At 36.6% G+C, this 21,601-nt stretch overlaps 1 pseudogene across 1 annotated transcript; it reads left to right on the forward strand.

Moving 5' to 3' along the window:
• The first annotated feature begins 1,567 nt into the window (after positions 1-1,567).
• LOC105515813 lies at positions 1,568-2,111 on the forward strand (annotated as a pseudogene). Its single transcript, XR_001002394.1, has one exon. The product of XR_001002394.1 is annotated as a 60S ribosomal protein L23a pseudogene (transcript).
• The last annotated feature ends 19,490 nt before the right edge of the window (positions 2,112-21,601 follow it).

The following is a 21,601-nucleotide window of genomic DNA, read 5'->3' on the forward strand; positions in this document are numbered from 1 at the left end:
AATGTATATTTATTTTATTAACTAAATCCTTCCCTATAGTCTATACAATATTCTATGTTAAGTTGATGAAATCATGTAAACACCAAAGTTCAAGTTATAATTCAGAGACAATTTACCTATGTGTTTGGATTCTAAGTGAAGCACTATTGTTGTATCATAATCTAAATTTTTCTATCTTTAAAACTCAAGAAACTAATGAAGTTTGACTGCTGATGTTTTCTGAAAATAGCTGACTCTGATTAAAATAATTAGATTTTCAATCTCTACATTGCTGAGTTCTATGCTAGCTCTGATCCTCACTCACTGTATTACCCCAAATACATTTTTTGAATTTTTTAGGCTCTCATTTTCTCAATTTAAAAATTAAAATAAGTCAACTTTCAGACTTTGTATGGATACCAAATAAGTTAATATAATAAAAAGGGGCCATCACAATACTTGGAACATATAGTACCCTTCCAGTTTTATATTCATTTCCCTCTTCTTTTTTTTGAGACGGAGTCTCGCTCTGTCGCCCAGGCTGGAGTGCAGTGGCCGGATCTCAGCTCACTGCAAGCCCTGCCTCCCGGGTTTACGCCATTCTCCTGCCTCAGCCTCCCGAGTAGCTGGGACTACAGGCGCCCGCCACCTCGCCCGGCTCATTTTTTGTATGTTTTAGTAGAGACGGGGTTTCACTGTGTTAGCCAGGATGGTCTCGATCTCCTGACCTCGTGATCCGCCCGTCTCGGCCTCCCAAAGTGCTGGGATTACAGTTCCCTCTTCTTATCTTCACTTCCTTCCTATGCCATTCTTAGGATTCATTTTTTCTCATCTTACCCCCAACTACTCAGGCTATGTGTAAGTTGTACTTTTGGACTGCACTGCGGATAATGGCTTGGTCACATCGATTATTGGAATGCAGGAGTAGTGTTTGACCCTGTCCTTTACATATTCTACCTGGTTTTTTTTACGACTACATAGTGGAAACATGTCTTCCAGGTACAAGAAAAACTTCTAATTTTCTGAGCAATTACTTTATTCTCGTTGAAAGGACTCGACGAAGTTTTATAACAAGTTATCACAAATTCATCCTTGCTCCACTCACTCCTAAACTAACACTAGTTGTGTGAAGTATTTTGATACATTCAATCTACGGTCATTTAACTTCAACCACATCAGACCCACCTAAGGCTTGTTGAGCCCTCTTCCCATTCCTCATCTCTATTACTTTTTTGGTGCTGATGTCTTATCTGTATCTACACAACAGCACATCTACAATACTTTTTGTAATGAGTAATTGGATTATATATAAATTCACATGTATGCATACAATTATATTTTAAATAATGACATAACGTTGCCAGTTTTGTTTTTTAATGGAGGCCTGTGTAACATATTATGGGAACAAAGAGACTGGAGGTCTGTTTGGAGAAGCAGAAGAAACCTCACCAAACAGGTAATGTTTTGCTGCATCTTGACACGAATGATGACTGACTAAAAAGATTTTAGAAAATGATATCCCCCTCTCTCAACAAAAATGTAAAATAAAAAGTAGAAACAGAGGCAAGATTATAAAAGAACACCAAGGACAAGATGGCGCCGAAAGCGAAGAAGGAAGCTCCTGCCCCTCCTAAAGCCGAAGCCAAAGTGAAGGCTTTAAAGGCCAAGAAGGCAGTGTTGAAAGGTGTCCACAGCCACAAAAAAAAGAAGATCCGCACGTCACCCGCCTTCCGGAGGCCCAACACACTGCGACTCCAGAGGCAGCCCAAATATCCTCGGAAGAGCGCCCCCAGGAGAAACAAGCTTGACCACTATGCTATCATCAAGTTTCCGCTGACCACTGAGTCTGCCATGAAGAAGATAGAAGACAACAACACACTTGTGTTCATTGTGGATGTTAAAGCCAACAAGCACCAGATTAAACAGTCTGTGAAGAAGCTCTATGACATTGATGTGGCCAAGGTCAACACTCTGATTCGGCCTGATGGAGAGAAAAAGGCATATGTTCGACTGGCTCCTGATTACGACGCTTTGGATGTTGCCAACAAAATTGGGATCATCTAAACTGAGTCCAGCTGCCTAATTCTAAATATATATATATATATATCTTTTCAACATAAAAAAAAAAAAAAGAATACCAGGAGCTTGAGAAAAAGAGGCCAGTGTGTTATGGCTGTCACAGCAAGCTCACCGGTGGTTGTTTACTTCAGTATCAGTTTTAATATCTTCTGCATATTTGCGAGAAAGCAATTCAAAAATCACCATGTCTTTAATATATCACACATTAAAATCTTAATCTTAGCAGGTAAACAAATATGAACGCTTAGAGCACAAATGGCAATCCATTAAATTTCTTTGACTTGATTTATTGTAACACAGCTTACTTATTGAGATGAAGATTATGTACAAATTACTACAATTATGCCCATACTAGGTTCAAGTAAGAAACTAAAGGGTTTCTTTAGTTTATGATTTCTTTAGAAATTTATTGCTCACCATCCATATCAGTCCCTTATAACAGAGCATGTTATCATAATGTGAAAGTAAAGGCTCATCTTACTCTGTATTTCCAATTTTTCTTTACTTTCTACCAATAGCATTATATCAATAATAATAATAATAATGACATACCAAGATGTGAATATTTTCATCAGTTGTTTAGCAGGCCTGGCATATATTGCAGAGGGAATATAATACTCCTTTTCTTAAACCATGACAAATAAAACAGAGCTTTCATTTTCAAACAGAAAAAAAAAAACATATTTTAGATATCTCAGAGGAGAAGATCCTTCACTGCACTCTGGTATAAAGGAAAGGAGAACAGTTAAAAATTCTAAATGTCTGAATGCCTTGGTGTCAACAATTTGGGCCAAGTTTACAATACTTTGCAGGGCCAAGCATGAACAGATGAACAGGTTTCTCTCTGCATATCTCTCTCTCTCTTCTCTCACACACACATACACACACATATCAATTTTTTAAAGTGTCTTATAATAACTTTTGTGATATTCCATAGTGTTTGACAGATGAGTTAATGCTTTATGAGGGAATTATGACACCCTCATAATGACAGGAGAGTTTGATAATGCATACAGAGTTTAAGTCACGAAAGCATCTTTCATTGAATCAATTTTAGTACAATTTCAAAGACCGTATCTCAGAAAAGTCAGTGGCAGTTTTATGGTGTCCCAGCTGGCATTCACTAGGCATCCATAAAGTACAGTGTGCCTTGCACAGGCCTGGAGGTGGGAAAGAAAATCAGTTTCCTAATCTACCTGAGAGATTCCAGCCTAGTGATTATAACATTCTGAGTTAGTGGCATAAGCAACGGTACCTTAACGTGAATCTGGATTAAAATAAATTTTGAAATACCTTATTATTAAAGAAAAATATGAAAATATAGAAAAGCAGAGATTTGTGATGTATACTTGATATCACACTGCATATACAACTTTATATCTTGCTTATTTCACTAAACATTGTTGCATTTGAAGAATGTTGTGCCTACAATGGGGTTTCAAAAAAGTTTCCAATGCAGCTGGCATGCTTCATGAATCCCTAGGTCCAGTTGATACTCTTAACAATAAGAAAGAGGACAAATCTCAAGTTCTTGTTTGCACAGGGTAGGAAATGACAAGAAAACCTCTCTGGTTGATGTAGGAGGCTAATTCACCTTTAGTATGATGTTGCTGCTGCTTTCACAGGAGTATCAAGCATTCTATCAAATTGGGTCATGAGACACTGATGGTTGCAGGATTTTTTTATTATTGTAGGGTAACCTAGGACGATTAAAAACTCAGTTTCCCACTAAATCCCCTAGAGCGGGGATGGACGAGATTTTCTCTAAAGGTTCAGAGAGTAAATAATTTTGTATTTCTTGGCCAAGAAGGAAAATCAAGGCTAATATGTAGTTAATTATGAATCAAGAGAAAGCAAATTTTCACAAACATTTTACTGGTGACATTTAAAAGATGATCATTGAGTATACGTTTCTGTAATCGAAAGAGTCTACTAATAAGAAGAGGAACACTGGGATTCCTTGTAGTTCAGTTAATGTTACTTATCACCATGGTAGAAATGTGGCCTCATTCTCCCACAAGGCCTTTTCCTGCTTCTCTGAAGCACAGGGATCTTCCCTTCTAGGAACTCAGCAGGAAGTCTCAAGTGCCTCACTCATTTGCCTCTCCTATACTACTCTCACAGTGCTGGAGAACTTTGTTTGACAACCAGGCTACATCTGGTTAGACCCTGGGCTTGAATTTCAGCAGAACTACCCATTGACTGTGTGATCTTTGATTTCTTAGCTAACTTATCTGGAAGCTTTGGTGTTCTCATCTATCAAATCAGTAATAATACCTGTCCAGGGCTGTTTAAAGATAAAGTGTGTGGATACATGCACATATTTAGAATAGTGCATGAGATGATGTAAAGCCCTAGGTAAATATGTTACCATTTTGATTTATTTTCAAAACTATTTTTAGTTTACAGGGTGTACAAAAACAGGCTGTAGGACACCATTTGCTAATCCCTGCCCTAAAGTGGACACAGTGTGCTGGTCCACCCATATCCCTCACCTCAGCACTGGAACACCCTTCTCCTGCCTGCTGGGAGTTCTGGCTCCTGTTAAGCACCTGTCTGGGAATCAGGAATTGTCTTCCTCTGAAGGAAGCTGTCTTGCTAATATCATACTTCTTCCCTGGGGGCAGCCTGCATCCAATGACTATCAAAGGAGGGTTATAAAAGTCTTGTTCTCAAAGACAACTCTGAAGAACTGTCTCAGCTCCTGAGCTCCTCCTGGTATCCTTTAAGGTCTGTGTTTGAACTCCAAGGCAGCACAACTTGCCCTTTGCCAGTCTTGCTTCCCTGCCCTTCACAGGTGCGATTCCTAACTATACCTCAAAGGATATCAGTCATCCACCTCAAACCATATTTCAGATTGTTTGTACCCCTCAACCTCAGCTTTGGGGATTATATACAGCTGTGTTTAATGCTCCTCAGCCTTAAGCTGCTCACATTATCCTTTACATTATTTTTAGGAGCTTCAGAACATGGTCTAGATCAAGCATTTTTAGATGCAAATTAAAACTGGGATACTGTGTTATTCTCAAATGACGCTCATGTTCTAATATGATTTAGTGATTCCCCCAGAAATGTAATTGAGTGAAATATGAAATATGAGAAATATTTAAGGACTGATGATTACTGATATTCCACATAATAACAGAATATGTTGTTTCAAATTACAACAAAAGTGCTTCCTCTGTATTGGGATTGTTTTATTCTAATCTCCACCCACAACCATCTTAACTTGCTCTCCATTTCAGAGTCAGAGAAAAGGCTCAGTTGAGGAAAATATTTGCAGGCTGGTTTATATAGATACAAATGTGAGCTACAAAATTGTGCCACCTTCAGTTTAATGCAATATTACTGCTACTTATTTGGTGAATAACAGGGAATGGAGAGGGTGTTGTGATAGATTACGATTATAAAAAGATGCAAACTACTCAGGTTTATGACCTTCTATGAATGTAATGAAATGCTGGTATATAGCAGCACTTCCAGACTGCCATGAGTCCCCTTAGCTAATAGAAGACATAAATAGAAAACGATTTCTATGAAAATGTGCTTCTGGTGGGGTTAAATGAGACTTCTGCCTCTTGCAACACACTTTAGAACAAATAAAAGAATATAATACTTCATATGAATGGACAATGAATAGATGAAATGTTTTACTTCTAGAGATAGATAAGAGGCTGATACAATAGTTAGATTCAAACAGGGGTTAAAAAAGTGAATGATTAATAGATCCATATTAGTCTGAATATTAAGCTTGGCATCTTAGTGCCATCTTTACTTTTTTACTCTGAGGTATGGAGTTAACTCCTGAAAGGCCCTTTCTTCTTCAAGGATGATTGTTGAAGAGGACTGCCTGAGCCATTGCTTGGATATAGTACGGAGAGTTGTGTTTCTGGAAGAACAAAGGTTAATTTAGTTTTCTATCACTGAGATGCTCATTTCTTCCCACTGAGCATAACTGCCCAAATTTTCAGGATTTTCTTGGAAAGCCTGGATATTGAGTCATTACTTGAGTAATGACTTCATCAGCCTCAGGCTTATTTAACATACACAATCATCTCCACTCAGTGGCATTAGCATCTCCTGGGATCTTGTTAGAAATGCGAATTTGGGGGCATTACCCCACATTTACTGAATCGGGAACTCTAAAGGTGAGGTCCAGTCATCGCAGTTATAACAAATGTTGTAGGTAATTCTGTTGCCCACTAAAGTGAGAAACATTAATGAAAAGAAAAATGAGGCCCGGCTCAGTGGCTCATGCCTGTAATCCCAGCACTTTGGAGGCCAAGGCGGGTGGATCACAAAGTCAGGAGTTTAAGATCAGCCTGGCCAAAATGGTGAAACCCCATCTCTACTAGAAAAAAATACAAAATTTAGCTGTGTGCAGTGGCAGTTGCCTGTAATCCCAGCTATTCAGGAGGGTGAGGCAGGAGAATTGCTTGAACCTGGTGGGGGCAGAGGTTGCAGTGAGCCAAGATGGTGCCACTGCACTCCAGCCTGGGTGACAGAGTGAGACTCCATCTCAAACAAAACAAAACAAAAAAACAAAATACAACCAAATTGTTTCAACAGAAAGGACGTTGTTCAACATGGAAAATGAACAGCCATAGAGCTTAAAAATTGTGCACATTGAGAAATCTTTTTAAAGTTAAGCTCTCCTAGGAAGTTATTCTATTGAAAAGATAGGCCTTTATGACAACCATCTCTCCACACCTAGGCAAAAAGGGCAGATTAGAGAAATATAATACAGTAAGACAAAGAAACCATCCCTAAGCAGAAGCTAGCATGAGAAAAGAAACTGCAACATCTAAATTAGGAAAAAGGAAGCACCTTCGGTTTCAGGCAATGTACTTCCTGAGATTTTAGAGCCCAGGCAGACTCAATAATTAAATACTGAACAATAAGTCGTTGAAGACAGTCACTGAAAAACCTTTACCATTAATACCAAAGATTCTGACTTTTTCTCTGTAAATCTTAGGGAATAAAGGGTCAAATTTTGAGGCCTTGTCAAATATATATGTTAACTATTAATATCCTTAATATCTGCATTTGCAAAAACTCCAAAAGTTATATGAACATATGTACAGGAAAACACATTAAAATCTCATTTTTTTCCTAACACCCATTTCTCTTTCACTGTAGAAGTTTCAGATTCTCATCTTTATTCTCCCAAACTTTTTCCCAATGTCCAGATCTCAGTTTTCTCCTTGGTTCTCCATTTTTTTGGTATATAGATTGACTTTATCCTGACCCAGAAATAAAGAATTCTTCTTTGAAAAATAAGAGAAGTTGGAACAAGCAATTACAGTATTGTTTTGGGGAAGCCAGTGTGAGAAAAATATGAAGCATTCCCCTGTTAAACTTTTCTATTTCCTTTTGCTTGGAGCTGCCTGGTTTAGGACTTAGGAAAGAGGATTAGGGAAAAAGGGAAAGGAAAAAGAAGATGTTCTGAATGCTTCTCCTCCAGGACAGTCATTTCCTGACCCGTATATGGTCAAGAATTTCACCAAGGTAGAGGTCATCAAGATGGCTGACTAGAGACACCCAGTACTGGCCTCCTCCACAAAGAAGGACTATAACAGCAAGTAGATAACCACATGTTGAATGGAGTCTAGGGGATAACGCTAATCTAGCAGGAAAGCCACAGGGAAATTTTGAGGCACAGAAGCCAGAAATGGCAGCAAAGCAGAACAGCTGGCCAGATCAGCTCTGAGCCAGGAGGGACTCCCCATTGTGGGGAAAGATGAGCAAGAGATGCCTAGCAGTCCACATTCCCACCACAGATGCCTATAGTCTTAGCTACAGGAAAGTCCCTCGACCCTCACTGGCACTGGGTCTAATATAGGAAGCTTCTCAGAGTCCACACAACTGTGTTGTTTTAGAGGGAATCTGTGCTCAGTCCCACCAATGTGATGCAAGCTGGTATATCTCAACACGATTTTGAGAGCAGATCCAACACCTCATTATATCCTCAATAGCCCTTACATCTCCACATCCCTGGGGCCTACCAATATCCACCCACATTCATCCAGAGGGCTACAGCATCACATGCCAACTAGACCCAGTGGTGTAGCCATGGCACTAGCACCTGAGCCAGTGCAGCTATGCTAGATCCCAGGGAACCACAGTCCATCACATTAGGGAGGTGCCCCAAGATATAGAGAAATAAAGGAGGCACTCTTCAGGACCAAAAGACTGCCTGCCCAGGGCCACCAGGACCAGCAGCAACCCCACCCCCTCCAGCAGCTGGGGCCACCACACACTGTACACCCAGCCCAGGAACAGTGGTCCCAATTCATCTGCCCAGCTGTGGACACAGCCAACACATGTGCAACCTGCCTGGGGGCCTGGGAAACTGCCTGTGCATCCGTCCCACCGCTAAGACTATTGATGCTTCCATATCCCACTCCCACTCGAGGGCTCAGAGAGTGCAATGTCTGGCCTGCCAGTGCCTGTGTACCCCTCCCTGCCCTGGGGCTCCAGGACTGGTACACCCAGACTACCACCACCACTGCCAGCACCTACATACTCCACCTGGGGCCCAAAGACTGACCCAACCAGTGAATGCCTCTGCCGCAATTAATGACAGCATCTACCACCTAAGAGACTAAGGACTGGCCTGCTTGGTACCCCTATGCCCATCAAAGCCACATCACAGCTTTCACAAACCACTGCGACTTAGCCACTAGGAAACTAACACACACTGCTGACACTGAGTAAAGGTAACTATATGGAATCTACCCTAGAGTGCCTACCCAGAACTAAAGCCAAAAGTATTCCACTTAACTGACATTATAGATACATCTATTTTTCCCTATGGAAGCTAATCCATAAAATTAGAAGTGACCATTACACCAGCTGTGCAGATATCAGTGTAAGAACACAAGAAACATGAAATAACAAGGAAACATATCTCCAAAGGACCACAATAATTATCCAGTAACAGACCCCAAAGAAAATGAATTCATGAAATGAAATGCGTGAAAACAAGTTTAAAAATGATAAGAAAACTCAGTGAGATATAAGAGAACATGGATAAACAATACAAATAAATCAGGAAAAAGTATTCACAATCTGAGAATTTCAACAAAGTAATTCTTTTTATCAATTTTGTCATTTTAAAAACCCAAACAGAAATCATTAAAATGAATAATTCAATGAGTAAAGTAACAAACACAACCAAGAGCTTCAACGATAGATGTGGTCAAGCAGAGAAAAAAGATTTCTGAATTTGAAGTGAGGTCTTTTGAAATAACCCAGTCAGACAAAACAGAAAAGAAGAAGAAAGAATTTTAAAAGCCTATGTGACACAGCAAAAAAGCAAAAACAGAGATACAAATGGGATTATATCAATCTAAAAGGTTTCTGTGTAGCAAAGAAAACCATTAACAGAGTAAAGAGCCTACAAAATGGACGAAAATATTTGCAAGCTCTTTACCCAACAGGAGATGAATAGTCGAAACATATAAGGAACTCAAAAACAGTTAAGAAAACAAATAATTCTATTAAAAGATGGAAAAACGATCTAAACAGACATTTCTCAAAAGCATATAAATGGCCAATAGATTTATGAAAAATGTTCAACAACTCTAATGATCTGGGAAATGCAAATCAAAACCACAATGCAGTATCATCTCACCCCAGGTAAAATGGCTATTATCAAAAAGACTAAAAATAACAGATGCCAGCAAGGATGCAAAGTAAGGGGTACTCTGGTACACTCTTGGAAATATAAATTAGTATAGCCATTTTGGAAAACAACATATAGATTCTTCAAAAAACTAAAAATAGAACCATCCTATGAGCCAGTCGTGTCATTGCTCGGTATATGTGTGATGGAAAGAAAATTAGCATATCAAAGAGATATTTCCACTCTTCTGTTTATTGTAGCACTGTTCACAATGGCCAATATATGGAATCAATTTGTCTCCATCAACAGATGAATAAAGAAAATGTATGCATAGACTATTATTTAGCCATAAAAAAGAATACAGTCTTGTCATTTCCAGAAACATGAATAAAACTTAAGGACAGTATGTTAAGTGAAATAAGCCAGGAATGGAAAGAATTCTGGAGATAAATTCTGGTGTTCAAAAGCACGTAGGATGAATATAGTTATTAATAGTTTATTGTAAGTTTTAAAATAGCTACAAGAAAATATTTGTAATGTTATAAACACAAGTGATAAATATTTGAGGTAATGGATATTCCAGTTAGCCCGATGAAGCACTATGTATTCTATGCATTTTTCAAAAATCACATGTACTCCATAAATACATACAATTATTATGTATCTAAAATAATTTTACCAATTCTTTGGTAAGTACTGGCTGTGAATTTATTCCAGAAAAAAAAAAAATCATGCTTTGTCTTTTGTTCTAAGTGTAATTGAGTTTTTTACCTGTGTAGTGAACACAGTGCTGATGTTATTCCAAATGATAATCAGGTATTTCCAGTCAATACCTTTGGGATGGTTTCATTAGGTTGGTGCAAAAGTAACTGCACAAATCGCAATTGCTTTTGCACCAACTTTCTGAGTTAAGTAACCTATTCTGATACTGTTTTTGATAGATACCTGTACCTGGTAAATCTAAAGTCATAGGTCCAAAGTTGAAATTTAGTGGTATTCTTACAAAGGGGTACATCTAAATATGCCAGATTATAACATTAACAAAGTGAGAAATAAACCAATTGACTATGATTTTTCTCAACATGATATCCAATAATGTTATTTTTTTTCTCGCCAAATCAACATTGATTTTGGAAATTGGTAGCTGCAAACTAAGTCTGGAAATATTAACTCTTCATTCAGACAGGAAAAAATCAGTGCTAGTGTCTAGCTGTGGTTTATGAATGTGCACTCAGTACTGGGTCTTCAGAATGAATGTGTCAAGAATAGCTATCCTGCTTAATTTTCTTAACATTCACACCAACCAATTTTTTTTATTCTTTTCATTCTATAGACTCAACTTATTCATTCAGTAGGTACTGATTGAGTGCTACCTATACACCAGGCACTCATCTGGATGTAGAAAATATAAAATTAACCCAAATCCTTGTCCTCATGTTGCTTAGCATTCAGCATTTCAGCTTTATAGCTGAGAGAAATTTCACATAAATAATATATCCATAGCCACATACTATGTAAGTGCTGTAAACAAATAATTCAAGTCTATATGACATCAAGAATTATGCTTTTAACCATAATATTATATCCAGGACCCTGAAAGTCAATAAACCTCTGATTTATCTTACTTTCCCAATCACAGAATATCTAGTGCTACTGAAAATAAAAATTAATGATATACATTTATTTCTCTTTTTTTCCTACATAAAATCATCTGTGAATTGCTTTTTACTTTGAGCAACCTAAATAGAACTAAGTGTAATGCAGTAGTACTGAGAAGCAGAAATGATATGATAAACACCAGTTCATAAATAAATATATGAGGAGTAAGGAGTTTTAAAGGCTATATGCTAGTGTGCCCTAAAAATTGAGAGACAGAGAGAGAGAGAAAGAGAAAATAATACCCTAAACAGATAAGCAAATTGTATGCTTTACAGCAATATAATAAGATATTACTTCTTTGGAAAAAATTAACATAATATAAATAGTTCATGGTGTCTAGTTGTTTTCAGACATCCATGAATATATTAACATTCAGGAAACGCTTATGCAACTATGTAAAATCTTATGTTTTTTTTCCTTCTTATGAGCCACCTATTATTTTAAATGTCTTTTAAGATGAAGAATCAGCTAAATATGATATTGTGCTTATTCTTATGTTTCATTCTAAAGCAAACATTACATATAACAGGCATTCTGGTGATAAATTCTTAGTTGAAAGAGCATTCTTTTGGCATTATGCAAGTTGTTTATAATCTTCAATTCAATGAACATGCTGGGTTGCACTATTTCATGTAAAGAGAATAATAGATTATAAGCTTAACTATTACCATTTCATGTTTTATGGTCTCCCCAGCATACTCAGAGCCTCGTTTTTCAGCATGACCTCCAGTGAGCACACATAAGTAAACAGAATCTTAAATTTGCTTAAAAAATAAGAGCAAAAATGTTTTGAATTAAATCTTATTCAGCCATTGTGGTAGGAGATGGAAATGTGACAAGTTCTCAAACGAACATGAAGAAGCATCATGGAAATACTATTATCTCTAACCCATCTCATTGAGTTCACAGTGTGTAACTGCATCTGAACATGTTTAGTTGCTTTACAGGTGACAGTCACTCAACATTGATTAGAGACTGGAAGAAAGAAAAAAATCATACTCTCTCAAATTTAACACAACTTACAAAAGAAATGGTGTCCACTTAAAATATTAGAAAGGGGAAAAGTATGTTTGCTTTGTTTTTACCAGGAGCTTATAAGTGTCCTATATATCAGAAGTGTATGCTCTATGTCTGCACAATGTCATACATTCAAATACAATGTTGCAAATGAAAATTTGATTAGATGTGCAGTTGTTATATAGACAAAGTAGAAAAACACTAGATTGGAGTGTGTCACTTGCCTACAGATGTTTTGGTACTGTATAAATCAGCTTTGGCAAATCAAAAGATAGTTATTTTATTAAAAAGGAACCATGGGTATCAACTTCCACTCCCCAAAATGGCAAAGTAATGGATACTAAATTAGCTCTCTAGCTTTTAAAAAATAAAAGTATATGAAATAACTTTTCAGATGCTAGACAACAGACAGCACATTACTGTGGCATCTGAAAGAAGATAAGAGAATGAAGGTTAGTTCTATGGTTACCCTAGCTTTCTGTAGGCATCACCTTCTAGACTGGTAAGGAACAGGAAGTGGCAATCAAAGTTAAGCCCAATGATCTTCCTAAGCTAAGGAGAGGGAATCGGCTAGAATTTGCAGGACAAAGTATCAAAGAGGAAGAGATCTGTTCAGGGAAGAAATGTCTGAAATCTACCTAGTAATTCCCTTGAGTCTCTCACTGAATACAAAGATGTACATGTATAGGGACACTATATGGCTGGGCAAAGAACAAAAATGAAATAGTTATTCCTGGGGATAGGGGACAATTCCAGAGCACTGTAGGCTGAACTATCAGAGCTTGCATAGGGTTGGGAGACCTTAATGAAGAAAGCACTTTGAACACCCTACACATTCAGTACATACACAGAAAGGAAATGCTTTTGAAGTAAAACTAATTTAGCATGAAAGCAATGTTACTCTAGACGCATGCTAACAAAACTGAAAAATAAGTCTTGAAAGTATCAAACTTATACTCAAGTAAATTAACAGGATAAAAGAGCAAAATTCAAACCCTCATTAAGAAATAAGACAAAAGCCAGACAATCAACAGGATAGCTTTCAATCAAAAATTCCAAGAAGCAAAAAACACTGAGGCCCATACCAGAATGAAAACCAAAAGAAACACACCCAGAAGTAATAACAATAATGGAATTTGTGAACAAGGATTTTAAAATAGCTATCACTAACATGTTAAAGGATTTAGAGGAAATCATAAATATTATGGGACATCATAATGATAAACACATAAGTACAAATAAGGGCATCAATGGAGAAATAGAAAATAAAGAAAATTGATACTTATAATTTTTCTCACTAGGGAAATTCCAAGTCTAAATGATCCTCCTGATTAATTTCATGAACTATTTAAAGAAAAAATAATGCCAATTTTACATAAACTCTATCATAAAGTAGAATATGGAATACATCTCAATTAATTTTAAGGTAATATATAAGCTAACAAAACCAGTAAAGATATAATACGTCATGACCTGATGGTTATTCAAGGATGAAATATTGGTTAATGTAAGAAAATCAATCGATGTAAGATGCCACAGTAGCAGAATGAAATAGGAAAAGATTAAGGTTATCACAATAAATGCAGGAAAAAATTGACATGTTTTAATGCTACTTTATAATAAATATTTTTGCTAATTTGAAACGGACTTCTTCAAACTGAGAAAGTCATCTATAATTAAAAAAAAAAACCTTACAATTAATGCCAGGCTTAATGGTGTAACATTAAGTGCTTCTCATGTAGAGAATGAACAAGTCAAGAGTTTCTTATATCATTTCTGTTCATCATTTACTTGATGGCCTTAGCCAGTGCTATAATGCAAGAAAAATAAATAAAAGATACAAATAAGGAAAAAAGTAAAACTCAATATTCACAGACAACATGCATGTAAAAAACCCTTCAGTAACAGCAAAACTATCAATAGAACTAATATGTTTGTTTAGCAAGGTTATAGAATAGAGGGTCAAAGATAAATATTAACTACAATTCTACATAAAGGCAATAAAAAAATCTGAAACAAAAAAATACTATTTACAATATCATGAAAAATAAGTAGAAATGAATCTAATGACATCGTACAAAAGTGCTGCACTGAAAACAATAAAACGTAGCTGAGAGAAATTAATGGATAACTTTACTAATCAGATTAACTATGTTCATGGATAGGAATACAAAATATTGTGTAGATGTGATTTTTCCCCCCAATTGATCTGTATATTCAGCATAATCTCAATCAATATCTCAGAGGACTTTCTTTTTTTTTTTTATAGAAATTGACAGGCTGACTCTAAAATGTATATAGAAATTTAAAGAAAAAAGTATGACTAAAGAATCATGAAAAAGAACAAAGTTAAAGAACTTACACTTCTGTATTTCATTTATTAAGTTATGATAAGTCTGCAGTACTGGCATAAAGATAGATAAATAATTTAATAAAATAAATAATCCAGAAGTAGGTCTACATATTCATTGTCAATTGATTTTGAACCAAGATGCCAAAGTCATCCAATGAAAATTGAAAGCTTCCCAACAAATGGAGCTGAACACAGCTAAATAGATATGTTGGGGTAGGGGATGAGAGTAAACACTGACCTTTACCTCATTCCATACAGTAAAATTAATTCAAGATTGATCATAGTCCTACGAATAAAACTTAAAACATATTTTACATAGCTTTTTCATTTTTCTTTCTTTTTTTTTTTTCTTTTGAAACGGAGTTTCTCTCTTGTTCCTGGGCTGGAGTGCAATGGTGCGATCTCAGCTCACTACAACCACTGCCCCCTGGGTTCAATCGGTTCCTACCTCAGCCTCCAAAGCAACTGGGATTACAAGCACCCGCCATCATGCCCGGCTAATGTTTCGTATTTTTAGTAGAGACGGGGTTTCACCATGTTAGCCAGGATGGTCTCTAATCCTGACCTCAGGTGATCCATCTGCCTCGGGCTCCCAAAGTGCTGTGATTACAGGTGTGACCCACCGTGCCTGGCCTGTATAGCTTTTTCTAAAAGAAAATACAAGAGAACATCCTCATTACCTCGGAATAGACGGTGATTTCTTATACAAGACCCAGAAGGCACTAATTACATAAGTAAAAGCTTAAAAAATGTGTATATTGTCAACATTTAAAACTTTTGCTAATCAAAAGAAAAACGAAAAAACTGGATAGGCTGCCAGGCATGATGGCTCACGCCTGTAATCCCAGCACTTTTGGGAGGTCAAGGCGGGTGGATCACGAGGTCAGGAGATCGAGACCATCCTGGCCAACATGGTGAAACCCCATCTCTAGTAAAACACAAAAAAATTAGCTGGGTGTGGTGGCACATGCCTGTAGTCCCAGCTACTCGGGAGGCTGAGGCAGGAGAATTGCTTGAATCCGGGAGATGGAGGTTGCAGTGAGCAGAGATTGCACCACTGCCCTCCAGCCTGGCGACAGAGCAAGATTCCGTCTCAAAAGAAAAGAAAAAGAGAGAAAAAAAACCCACCAAAAACTGGATAGGCAAGCCACATTCTGACACAGAAAATAATTGCAATACATGTATCCTACAAAAGATTTATATACAAACAACTTTCCTCACTTAAAGTAAAAACATTTTTTAAATGAGCAAAAGCTTTGAACAAGCATTTTCAAAGTTCATTTTAGAATTTACCAATAAATACATTAAGAATGTGCCAGTAAGCACACAAAAATATCAAATAACATCATTAATCATTAGGGAAATGCAAATTAAACTGACAATATTACACACTACATATCTTTAGAACAGCTGAAATTGAAGCCATTGACCATATCAAGTGCTGGTGAAAATACGAAGCAAGTGAAAAATCTCATGCATTGAGGAGGGTAACATAATACAAACTCCTTGGGAACTGGTCTAGAATTTTCTTATAAAGTTACTATACTAATTTTGCATTGTTAGTATAATAAATTACCATGAACTTGGTAGATCAAAATAATGCTAGGGAAAAATCTGTTTCTCTGCCCTCTACAGTTCCTAGAGGTTGCCTGAATTCCTTAGATCATGGCTGCTTCCTTCAACTTCAAAGCCAGCAATGTTCCTTTCTCTGATCCTAGTCCATTGTCAAATCTCTCTTTCTTTCTCTCTGACTGTAACCAAGAATTGTTTTTCACTTTTAAGGATTTATGTTACTAGATTGAGCCAACCTGGATAATCCAGAATACTGTCCCTCTCTCTTCTCACACATGTGCATCTTCTATTCAGCCAGACTCAAGGCAACTGTCATGCAGATTTCAGGAGCTTCTTGCCTCAATGGCTCTCTTTTCTTTCACACCTTATATTTAATCATATCTGCAAATTTGCTTTTTCAAGTAATGTAACATCTTCACAGATGTAAGAGATTAAGGTGTGGACATCTTTAAGGACACATTTTTCTTGCTGACCATGGTTATCTTCAAATTTACTTCTAGATATTTACTCAAGAGAAAAATTAATGTATAAAGTTGTATGTATAAAAAAGGCATATAAAAGTATCCCTAGCCACCTTATTCAGACTAACCAAATATTAGAAACAACCCAAATGTCAAAATTTGAATGGATAAACAAATTGTGGTATATTTCAATATAATGTAATACCACCTGGCATTAAAAAGAACAAACTACTGATACATGCAACAATATTGATGAATCTCAAAAGCATGCTGATTGAAAAAAAGGAAGCAAACTATAATGCATACTGTATTATTTTCTTTATGTGATTTTTAAGAACAGATGATAGAAATTGTAATAGTGGTTGCCTCTAAAGGGGTCAGGGCTAGATACTGAGAGATAATATAAGGGATCATTACAGGGTGGTGGAAATGTTCTACCACATGATAGAGGTATGGGTTATATATACTAGAATGCCAATAGTTTTAACTTAAGTAGACACTTGATAATGTATTTTGGTGATACCAATTATTTAGGCATATTGAGTAATTTTCTTTCCACCATTCTTAAGGGAAACAAGGAAGATTGAATACTTTAGGATTAAACAACAAAACCTCACTTCAATAAAAAAGCATGCCTTTGTTATTGGGCTTTAATTCTTCTAGTGAGTACCATTAGTGAAATAAATTAGGCATTGGGGATTTAAAAAAAAAAATACAACTACCAACAACAAAACATAAATACCTTGTATTATTAGATTAACTGATGTATTAATAATGAAATTTAAAATATCACACATATGTAAAAACTGAAAGCATAACATAGGACTAAAATTTTCCTCCTTTAAAGGTCTTGCTATTATTAAGACTAGTAGTTACAGCTTACATTAATTTATCAACTATTGTTTGGCAGACACTAGCAAGGCATCTTACATTATATTAATATTCAATATGACCTTGCACAGTAGGTATTATCACCATTTTACAAAAGAAAAAACTGAATATTAAAGTTGATAAGCAACTTGTCCAAGTCTACCTGACTCTTAAGTGGCAGTGTTTATCAAAAAAATGCCTGATTTCAAGCCCCCTTCTACACACACACAGACACATACACACAAACACACACACAGATAGAGAGAGAGTTTTCTAATTCAGAAGAACGTTATCCGGTATGTGATATAAATTTCACCTAGACAAGTATTTAGATTGCCATGTATAGAAGAGAAAAAGAAAGAGTACAATGTTCAGCTGGAAATTTACTTGCCCTGAAGGCATAGTTTGGAACATTACCTGGAGCCATCAACCAGACATATTGTCTTTACTTCCCTGGTGTATTCCTGAGTAAGACCCGCATGTCATTGTGACAAGGAAACTAGGTAAACCAAAGGTTATGAAACTTGTGTTCTCTGTCCTGTTACTTCCTTTACCCAAGACCTTGGAAAAGTCACTTCACTTGTCTAGCTTTCAAAATACCTGGTCTATATAATGTTCAACAGTTTAGATATTATGACCCAGTAATGCTGTTCTTTGAAACAGTTACAGAGTGTCCACTGTGGACATTAGTACGTAATAATTAAATATAGTGAAAGAAAAAATGCACTGGACCAGTTCAACAGGTAAGGAAGACGTTATTCGTGACTGTTGCAATAGGAGAGACTTTTGCAATAAGGAATAAAGATTGAATTAAACTGTGCTGAAACAAAAGGCAGGGGGATTCTTAATGCTGGTTATGAGCTAATGAAGAACATTAAGATATCAGTCCAGGTGATTGGGACACTTGTGTTTGCTGGTTGGTGCTTAGCAAAAGTTAAGCTTCCATCTTTCCACAGAGACTGAGACAGGGTTCTATCTTTCTTGATGACTACATTTTAAATGGATGACTCCTAGGTCTTTGAGAAAGACATTTCTGGGCTACAGAAGATACACTTCTGAAAAGGGCAAAGAAACAGCTTAAAGTTTTCTAAATAAATACTCTAAGGGAAGAAAAAACAGGGGCCTGTAGTCAAGATGCTTGTTTAAAATTTAGTCAAGCTGAGGATAGTGTTGAAGTTATCTTGGTCAAAATCAAGAATATTAATTACAAGTATTTTTCTTGACAGTGCTTTAGTTTCTTGACTCTAACATGACATTTGTAGAGGGAAGTGGACAGTACTCCTCATTACACTTACTTCATGGCAATATCTACTATGAAGTCAGCTGCTTCCTCCTGTTTTAGATTTAAATTTTGCTTAATCCCTGCCTTCTTCTTAGTGCTGAGCACAGTGGTTGCTCTATATATGTGTGATAATTAGAAAGACAAAGTAATTAACTAAAGAGTTTAGAATAAAAGAATAAAGAAAGGAATGAATGGATTCAATTTGATGGTATACTCGTTGGTGAAATGGTAAAGGCAATATGTCAAAATTCATTGATATTGTAGAGAGATGTTCAGGTAAAATTAGCATGAACTTTTTAATTTCTAGAATCAGAGGACCCTGTTAGGGACCTAAGATTTCATTTCATTACAAAGTGTGTGTGTGTGTGTGTGTGTGTGTGTGTGTGTGTGTGTGCACGCTTCAAGTTAAATAAGAACTTTAGATGTATTTATAAATTATAAAGCCAATACTTGAAAGTGGAATTTCTTACAGTATTTTTTCCCTCCCTTTTAGAAACACTCCTTACACTTATTGTTTATTACTTGGTCAGTGCTTATTTTCTTCACTGGAATTCGAGAGCTCAGAAATAATTTCTGACTTACTCATTTATATCGTTTCTACAAAAATTAGTGCCTGGTACATAATAGGAACTTAATAAATATTTGTTGAATAAAAGAATATACAATACTAGAAATGTTAAATTATTTCCTAACCCAAGTTAAACAAAACAAACTGTCTCCTGTTTAAGAAGGAGGTACTTTTTACTGCCTTTCTTTGCTTTTCAAATGCATCACAGAAAGTTCTCGAATCCTCTATTGTCTAACTGGTACTTTCTAATAGACTCATTGTATTGCTGAATCTGCCAAGTCAAGTCAGAATTAATTTCACATTTGAATTTTAATGGATATAATGATTCTCTGATTCCAGGTAGGATTAATCTAGCACCTCGGCAAGTTTTTATATAGCAGCCATTTGAAATATATTCAAATGATATGTTTTGAGAATAAGGACATTGGATTTCAGGGATATGAGATTTAATAATTTATCCAGAGGTAGAAAATGATTGGGTCAAGAGCTCAGGTTGCTTGCTATTCATTTCTTTTCTGTCTATTGAAAAACTCTGTTGTGATGGCAGTTCTTTTCAAACCTTATGTATTGTGACTAAAAACTTATTTAATTACTTATTTTTGCTTCAATAAAAGGAAGATTTCCATTTTCATGAATCAATATCAGTTCAGTCTCTGTTTTATAAAACTTAGCCACTGGTTGGCTTATAAAGACCTTCTATATTAATCACATGTGTTTGTGCGTGTGGTTTGGGGGTTAGTGAGGCACTCTAAATGATGAATTGAGCTCAAACATTTGTATTAATATTGCATTTTTTTTAGCTGAAATATTTAACTAGTTGACTGGTTGGTTATTGCAAACTTTAGTCTTATTTTTTGAAGAAATGGATAATTTCTTTCTATTTCTAAAACAAATACTGTTTTTGTACTTTCGTTAGTTACATATACACACAGAATTCATTGTGGCAAACAGGACATGCATCTTTATGTATGTTAAATACTGAAGAATCTCTAAGTATAAAAAGTAACAGGAAAAACTCAGTTAAAATGAATCTACTTACCATTAAAATGTCACAATGTTAGCAGCAGTGAATCCATACAGGTCTGCAGCAACCTCAATTCTTGCCTCCTCAGAAGAAAGAATTTGACCGAGGGGCATAGGGCACAGTGAGAGACTGAGGCAAGTTTTAGAGCAGGAGTGAAAGTCAATTAAAAAGTTTTAGAACAGGAATGAAAGGAAGTAAGGGACACTTTGAAGAAGGCCAAGTGGCAACTTGGGAGATTCAAGTGCATAATTTGACTTTTGACTTGGAGTTTTATATATTGGCATGCATCTAGGGGGTTGCATCTCTCTTACTCTGATTCTTCCCTTGGGGTGGGCTGTCCATATGCACAATGGCCTGCCAGCACTTGGGAGGGGCCACATGAGCAGTGTGTTTACTAAAGTTGTACACATGCTCACTTCAGGTGTTTTTCCTTTACCAGTCGAGTGTTCCTAGAGGAAGGTCATACACCAGTTAAACTCTGCCATTTTGCCTCTTAGTGTGCATGCTTGAGCCCACCTGCCCAAATCCTGAGATCTTATCATGAAGCTGCCGATCACCAGCTTCAGGCATTTTCTTTCTATTGGGAGACTGCCTTTCCCTGTCATTCGCTGCAAACGATTACTATTTTAGAGAGACAACTGAATAACCACCTGACCATCACCTGATACTTGCCTGACATTCCTGGTGGAGCAGAGGTGGCCCTCTCCTGCCTGCTCATGTCTGCCTAACTGCCTACTCTAACAATAATAAAGAGTGAAGGCCAGGTGCAGTGGCTCACGCCTGAAATCCTGGCACTTTGGGAGGCCAAGGCAGACGGATCATCTAAGATCAGGAGTTGGAGACCAGTCTGGCCAACATGGCAAAACCCCATCTCTACTAAAAATACAAAAAAAAAAAAAAATTAGCCAGGTCTGGTGGCACATGCCTATAATCTCAGCTACTTGGGAGGCTGAGACAGGAGAATCATTTGGACCCAGGAGGCAGAAGTTGCATTGAGCCAAGATCACGCCACTACACTCCAGCCTGGGTGACAGAGTAAAAACAAGTTTGCTTGGGGCTTAAAAAAGGAACTATAAAAGTACTTTTTATATTTAAAAAATGGATTATAAA

This window comes from Colobus angolensis, unplaced genomic scaffold (assembly GCF_000951035.1).
Source record: "Colobus angolensis palliatus isolate OR3802 unplaced genomic scaffold, Cang.pa_1.0 Scaffold27, whole genome shotgun sequence".
Classification (NCBI taxonomy): domain Eukaryota; kingdom Metazoa; phylum Chordata; class Mammalia; order Primates; family Cercopithecidae; genus Colobus; species Colobus angolensis.